Source organism: Elephantulus edwardii, unplaced genomic scaffold (genome assembly GCF_000299155.1).
Source record: "Elephantulus edwardii isolate Elephantulus edwardi_28Jun2011 unplaced genomic scaffold, EleEdw1.0 scaffold00019, whole genome shotgun sequence".
Lineage (NCBI taxonomy): Eukaryota > Metazoa > Chordata > Mammalia > Macroscelidea > Macroscelididae > Elephantulus > Elephantulus edwardii.
In genome coordinates, this window is record NW_006399769.1 from 23806401 (window position 1) to 23814642 (window position 8242).

The window sequence follows — 8242 nt, forward strand, 5'->3', positions numbered from 1 at the left end:
CAAAATATCTGTAAATTTTCATTAAAATTAATAATAATAATTAAAATTAAAAATAGAGTATACGACCCTACGGTGATGAAGGAAGAAGTACAAGCTGCTCTGAGGTAATTGGTCAAAAACAAGGCCCAGAGATTGATGGCATACCAATTGACATATTTCAACAAACAGACACTACCCTGGATGCACTCATCAAATTGTGCCAACAAATCTAGAGGACAGTCACCTGGCCAACTGCCTGGAAGAGATCCATATCTGATCAAAGTTAAATATATTTTTTTCAGATTTCTACAACAGGTGTCCTAGATCTCCTTTCTGTCCTTTCCATCAAATTCTTGCCTTGTTGTTAGTTGTTAAATGTTGTTGAGTTGGAACTGACTCATCCTCATCCTGTCCTTAATAACTGATATTTTTACTGTCAGGCATATCCATCATCTCATATTTGAAATATCAATTCCAAATCTTAGGAAAAGTTTTGAAATTTCAAGATGCTCACTTCAATGTGCTATAGATGGGAAAACACATTTGATACAAGTAACAAAAGACAGTGACTTTCGTATGACTATTGTAATGGTTATTCTAATGACTTTCCTAATATTTCAAACTCTCCTTCCTTAACTCATTTACTGAATATTAATTACCAAACAAACACATAGATGTAAACAATTCTATTTTTCTTAGTTCATATGCCATCTATTTTTTACTTACATCTTGCCCCTGGGGTCTCTGCTCATTACCTGATCATCTCCTTCATCAATTGTCTTAAATTTGATCACTATATTTCTGCAGACTCTGTTGGACCCACTGCCTTGATAGTCAGTTAATACTAAGTACACTTCTGATCCTTCCCAGAATATTCTGTGTGTTTCTAAAGAGCATAGTACTCTTCTGTAAGTGGGTAAAAATTAAGTCATATGAAAGACCTCTAGCTGCTAGACAAATAGTTAACTTATCTACCTTGCTTGCTCAGCTGGGAAGTGTGTATGCCAGGGATGTGTTCTATGGCTATACATTTTCAATAGGTCATCCAGGAGGCTGGGTCTATGAGGAGGAATGTGGCAGTAGGATTGGAGGAAGACTCAGCAGCAGCTTATGTTATGCAGATGACACAGCCTTGCTTGCTGAAACTGAGGAGGACACGGTCTTTGCAATTACTTGCTATGCATCTGAGAGCTAGACAAGGCTTAAGGATGACAGAAGAATTGATGCCTTTGAGTTGTGGTCCCAGAAAAGGGTCATAAACATACCATAGACCACCAAGAGAACAAATCTGTTTTATATCTTGATATAAAATTCAAGCATTTATTTCACATTATCAGTTATTATCTCATAGTTTCTCTTATGCTATTTTCATATAGTTTGATTAATTTCAACATTGTACTTTATTCTTTCTGTACTCCAAAACCAATTTTATTGTTTTCTTCTCTTGAAGTAATAAATTGTCTTCTTTTGAAGTAATACATTGCCTTTCACATATACATGGGTGTGTTTATGTATGTATTTTTCTGTGTTTTGTAATATATACTTTATTTTTTCCTTTCCTTGTTCAATGCTCAGCTTTTCTTCTTTCTTCATTACATTTGTATTACCCTTTCATTCTCCATCACTTCATCTCTGTCTCTCCCTCTTTCTAACTCTTTCTAACTCTCTCTCTTTCTCTCTCCCTCTTTCTTTTTATCTTTCTTCTTTCAATCTATGGCTTATATGGAGAGAGTATCTCTACCTAAAACTCATTAATTATTGTCTTCATATGACATTTCCATATCAGTCTTTTGAATTGTATTTTTGTTTACTTTTCATTTTGAAATAATTCTAAATTTCCATAAAATGCCCAGTTGTTGTTGTTATGTGCTGTGAAGTCAGAACTGACCCACAGCTGACCATCCAGTGGGTTTTTAGACACAATAAATCACATAGTAAGAGATCATTGATGTTTCTCTTCAAGGAACAACTAGTGGATTCTAGCATGTGTTCAGGCTGTCAGCACATCTCCTTACCATTAGGGCACCAGACCTCCAAATAACCAATTGCTGTTGTTAGGTGCTGTCAAGTTGTGTAGGACCCATAGCAACCCTATGAACAACAGATCCTGTGCCATCTTCACACTTCCTGACACACTAGAGACCCTTCCTGCAGTCAATGTGTCAATCCATCTGATCGAGGATCTTCCTCTCCTTTGCTCACCCTCCACCTTTCCAACCGTCATGTCCCTTTCCAAGGAATACCTCCTCCTAGCAATATACTCAGAACGGAGCAAGGAAACACTGCATAGTTCAAATTTGGGAAGGGCATACGCCGGGGATGTGTCCTGTCTCCATACCTTTTCAACCTGTATGCAGAACAGATCATCCGGGAGGCTGGGCTCTATGAGGAAAAATGTGGCATCAGGATTGGTGGAAGATATATAAATAATCTGGGTTATGCAGATGACACAACCCTGCTTGCTGAAACTGAGGAGGACCTGAAGTGCTTGCTGCTGAGGGTCAGGGACTGCAGCCTTCAATATGGATTGAGACTCAATGTCAAGAAGACAAAGATTCTCACCACTGGACCAATTGGCAGCATAGATGGTGAAGAGATTGAGACTGTCCACAGGTACAGTTTGCTTGGCTCCACAATCAACACTTTTGGCAACAGCAGCCAGGAAATTAAAAGACGTATTGCCATGGGAAAGCCTGCTGTTAGGAACCTCTCACTCAAGAGCAATGGTGTGTCTCTGGAGGGGTTCGTCTGATACAGGCCATAGACTTTGCAATCACTTGTTTTGCATCAGATTGCTGGACAATGACCAGGGAGGATAGAAGGAGAATTGATGCTTTTGAGCTTTGGTGTCGGAGAAGAGTGTTGAAGGTACCATGGACTGCTAAAAGAACAAACAGATTCATCCTGGAGAGGGTTAAACCAGGCTGATCCTTGGAGGCAAGGATTCTGAGGCTTCGTCTGACATACTTTGGTCATGTTGTAAAGAGAGACTGGTCCTTAGATAGGAACATCATGCTTGGGAGGGTGGAGGGTAGGCATAGGAGGGGAAGGGTATCTGGGAGGTGGATTGATTTGGTGACTGGGGCAATCAGGATGAGTGTGTAGGAGGCAATGAGATTGGTACAGGACAGAGCAGAGTTTAGAGCTATTGTACATAGGGTCGCTATGAGTCACAAGCGACTCGACGGCACATAACAACAACAACAGCAATATACTCAAAGTAGGTGAGGAGAACCCTCCAAAGATCACACCGGCTCAAGATATATTTGTTCTTTCAGCTGTCAGAGATATGTTCAGTGTTTTTATCCAGAAAACACCACAGCTCAATCGCATCAGTAAAGAATACCAGAAAAAAAAATGTCTATAAGTGCTTCATTGACTATGAAAAGGCTTTTGACTTTGTGTGTCATAACAAATTGTGACTGACATTAAGAATGGGAATCCCAGAGTGCTTAATTGTGCTCATGTGAAACCTATACCTGAACCAAGAAGCAGTTTTGTGAACAGAGCAGAATACTGCTTGGTTAAAATTTAAAAAGGGAATGGTACATCAGGGCTGTGTTCTCTCTCTATACCTATTCATTCTGTATGCTAAATAAATTATTCAAGGAGTGGGACTCTATGAAGAAGAATGTGGCATCAGGATCAGAGGGAGATTCATTAGTAAATTGTCATTATGCAGATAACTCAACTTTGCTTCCTGAAAGTGAGGAGAATTTGAAGCATTTATTGCAAAAGATCATAGAATACAGTCTTCAATTTGGATTGCATTTCAATGTCAAGAAAACAAAGACTCTTACCTAACAGAAAACATCATGATTGATGGAAAAGATACTGAAACTGTCAACAAATTCATCTTACTTGGATCCACAATTAATAACCTTGGTACCAGTAGTCAGGAAATAAGGAGATACTTTACATTGGGAAAATCTGCAGTTAGGGACTTTTCTAAATTACTGAGTAACAATGAAGTCAGTTTGAGGACCAAGGTGCATCTGATTCAGGTTGTGGTCATTCTGATCACTTGCTATGCATCTGAGAGCTGGACCAATGCATCTTATACAGGTCAGGGTCATTCTGATGACTTGTTATGCATCTGAGAGCTAGACAATAAATAAAAATAATAGAAGAAGAAATATCCTCTGAAATAATAATATATTTCAAAGTTATAGTATCTGACCAAAACCAAGAGATTAACACTAGTGCAATCTGCAAAGCTAATTAAGTTTTCAAGCACTTGTATGCATGTGCAAATCTACGCAATTCTATGCAGATTTACAACTATACTGCTTTGAGTAGCTAATATATCCATATTCAGTTCCCTTACCATAGGCTTCTCCAAATGACTCCTTTTTGTAAATGTTTTTAATAAAAGTTAGTCATATTTGAATATTTATATTAAATATTATTCCTCCCCATCTACAGGAGCTAGTTTCTATAGAAGCTTGTTGGCTAAGATTGGTGAGCATTAGGGTGGAAAGTTGATGCGGTAAGGAGAGTGAGGCGAGGTGATAAAGCCTGCTAGTTAAAAACCTACTAGGGCCCTAGGGCCTGCAGCCCCTGAGCCTGATTGAAATTGTTTTTTATAAAACATTCTTCTAAGTGGTATAGTACTGGTTTGTGCTTTGCTGTACAGAGGTAACTTGTGGTTTCTGTGATGCTAAGCATTGTGCTATTGATGTGCCAAATGTGATAATGGTTAACCATGGTGGACAGTGTTTGGTAGAGCTTCCCAGTTACATCAAGCTTGGAAGTAGAAGTGGCATCCACTTCTGAAATGGCTTGCCTCTAGAAACTCTATGAACATGGAGGCAAAATCAAATTATACAACTGTTCAGGTCTTTCATTCATAGGGTGGCTATGAGTCATCTAAAACTCAACAGCACTTAACAATAACAACAAATATTAAAAACAACTTAGAATTTACTAAACCAATCTCCCAGACAATACAATGCAGATCTCAGGGGAAAATATGTCCATGGGCAAGATTAGTGTTAGTTTATTTGCCATCTGATGTTTTATATTGAAATTCTTCTAAATACACTATGTATGTGATGGTCTATTATCACATCTTTTCACCTACATTGTTTATCTGAAGATGTAGGTAATTACATCCTCTCCTCAATGCTTAATAATTTTTTAAATTTTTTTTTTATTTTTGTGTGCGTGTACCGTCAAATCGGATCTGACTGGTACAGGAGGAGATTGTCCCTCCTTTCCCGGCAGAGCACCTGGTGGATTCAAACCGTGCGCCTCTGGGATTGTAGTTGCAGCTCCTTGCCACTAGGCCACCAGAGCGCCCCTCAATGTTTAATATTTTAAAGAAAATATTGATCTTAAATTTTTCTAAGACTGCCAATCTTTCTTTATGCAGAAAGCTTTAAATTGAATGTAATAAGTCAAGGTTCATGTTTTATTTCTAGTAAGTAGCACATGCCATTCTTAGATCTATTTTCTCAGATGTCTGACTCTTGTGAATATGACAGTGCATTCAAATTTTTATTATCATTTCCTCACCAAGGGGTCGTGATCCAGCCATAGTCTTCATTATTGCTTGCTATGCAACAGACAGCTGGACAATGACTAGGAACGATAGAAAGAGAATTGAAATATTTGAGCTGTGGTGCTGGAGAAGAGTGTTGAACATACCATCATGGACTACCAGAAGAACAAACAAGTTTGTCCTAGAGAGAGTGAAGCCAGCCTGCTCCTTTGAGAAAAGGATCTGACATACTTTGAGCATGTTTCAAGGAGGGACCAGTCCTTGAAGAGGGACATCATGCTTGGAAGGGTGGAGGGACGGAGAAAGACAGAGAAACCATTGATCCATCTGCATTGATACAGTGACTGGAGTAATGAGCGTAGGTGTCTCAGAGATAATAAACTTGGCATAGGATAGAGAAGGTTTCAGGGCTGTTGTACATGTGAGTTGCAAGCGACTCAGTGGCACATAACAAGAGTATAACCAGTACTACAATCTTGTGCCTGCAAACTTCTCTTGTGCTTGTGTAGAAAGTAGAAATGCATGTGTCTAGACCTATGTTGTACATACTTGCTGAAAATTCAGAAATGTATTTCTTCCTTTGCATATATAAATGCAAAAATTAAAAATTCCTTTGCATCTTTCTTTGCAAATCTCTAAAAAATATTGTAATTCTTAATTGATGGCTCTCCTTTCATGCATCTCAGGTTCAACACTCCTGGGCCCTGAGTTTATGCATGTAAGCCTACAAAAGACACTTAATATAGAAAAAGAGCACGTAGATAGTTAACGCTGCATCAGAAAAGGAGAAAGAAAGAACTGTCTGAAAGAAATGTATGATTAGGCATTACACAAATGACAGCAATCTGGAACAAAAGGTGCATTGCAAAGTGGACTAGAGTAGGGGGAAGGGCTGGGGTGGGAAAGAAGAAAATATGCAACAGGGAATGAATTAAAAACCAACCCTTCTGTAAACTTTTGTTAAAATAGCAATTTGAGAAAAAGACATTCAGTATATATTCTTTCATCCTCACAGAAAACCTTGTGCAAAATGTTATTGTCCATTTACCAATGACAAAATGAATGCTTGTGGAAATTAAAATCCATATGGAAAAAAACATGATGAAAACAGGAGTTGAATTTAGGGAACATGATTGCAAAAAATAGTCTCTTTCTCAATTATGCTCGAGGAAGGAGTTTTTAAAGGACAAGCTGAAGGGAGCTCTAGTAGCAACGTCCATACAAAGTTACACTCCAAGCTAACGCTGCATTTCAATAAGAGTTCAAATGCACCAGAAGCTCTGGAAATAACATGGACTATCTTCTCCAAATGACAGTCTCAGAAACGTGATGGAAGATTAGCTAGAAGTCAATTTCAATTCTACAGTAATGAAAGAGTGAAAGACTACTAGCTAAACGTATAGTGGTTAAAACCCATTCAAGGGTGCTTTGGGATCTGAAAGGTCAAAATTTTAAAACCTATGGAGCAGTTCTAACAGGCACATGTTGAGTCACCATGAGTCAAAACGAACTGAAATGTAACTAAGAGTAATGACATATTCACAATGATAGAATACATGATAAAATAGCTGAACTCAAGCCATATTGAATTTGAGAAATGTGTACATGTTCTGATCAAGCACAACATATTTTTTTCCTTAGTAGTTTTATAGCCATTGGGAAAAACATTCTATAAAGCAAATTTTAGAGGTGATGTTTAGAAAGATGATCTAGAAGCAAACAATGTCTTCTGCATTTAAATACATGAACAAACTGGCCAATTTATCACAGGGTAGCTTAATATGAATGCATATATAGGTTTAACTAGTATAACATTAAATTATTAGACCATACAGAAGACAACAGAGTCCTTTTCATGAATAAATTTTTAAAAATGTAATTGATTTATCTAAAAGAAGGAATTAAAGACAATTTTGTATTCTACTCAACTAAGATTTGGAGAGGAAAAGTTAATGAACAACCTGGTTATTGACTAATAGAGTATTTCATAAGATCAGAGATGAGGTCTGGTTCATTATGAGATGCCTGCTTCTGGTTCATTTTTAAAGATGTGGGATTTGGCAGGCAGTTTCTTGTGAGAAGACTTACTTACTACTTCTAGTCACGTAGGAAGAATGGAGTGTCTGACAATGATGGACAGTGTAGCTGCAGTCTTACTTCTAGGAAATTAATTTGAAGCCCTTTTCTCGAATGCTGCTATCTTCTATTACTACACAGAAACTTGATTGTACTAATAATGTGTGCCCAACTCCGTCTCTGTAAGTTATAGAGAGCCAGAGAGAAGCCCCAGATTTCCTGAGAAAAGCAAAGCATATTGCAAAAAATAATTGAAGAGACAATTTTTAGGTAAATGACTAAATAGTCATCAGCAGAGTAATAATGAGTGTTTTATGGTTTTTGTTCTAATTGCAATAGCAGTTTCAAGTCATATAAAAATTCACAACTGCTCTATATGTCTTGTATTAGGAAAAGTTTTATATGGATTTAACATTAAAATAAGGATGAATACTAGTATAAACAAGGAAAATATAAAATAGAATTTTTATATAATAATGAAACCCAATATGTATTACTAGATAATATATATTGAAAATAAACATATATGAAAAGAACACTGAATATTCTCTGGGCTCATGTAAACTGTAAGGAATTGTCCTGCTAAATCAAAGGAAGTGCTTCTATGTGATTTGAATATTCCAGTGAATCCAAATGGGAAAGCAGAGTAATCTCCTCACTTGTAATTTATGCCTATCACACACT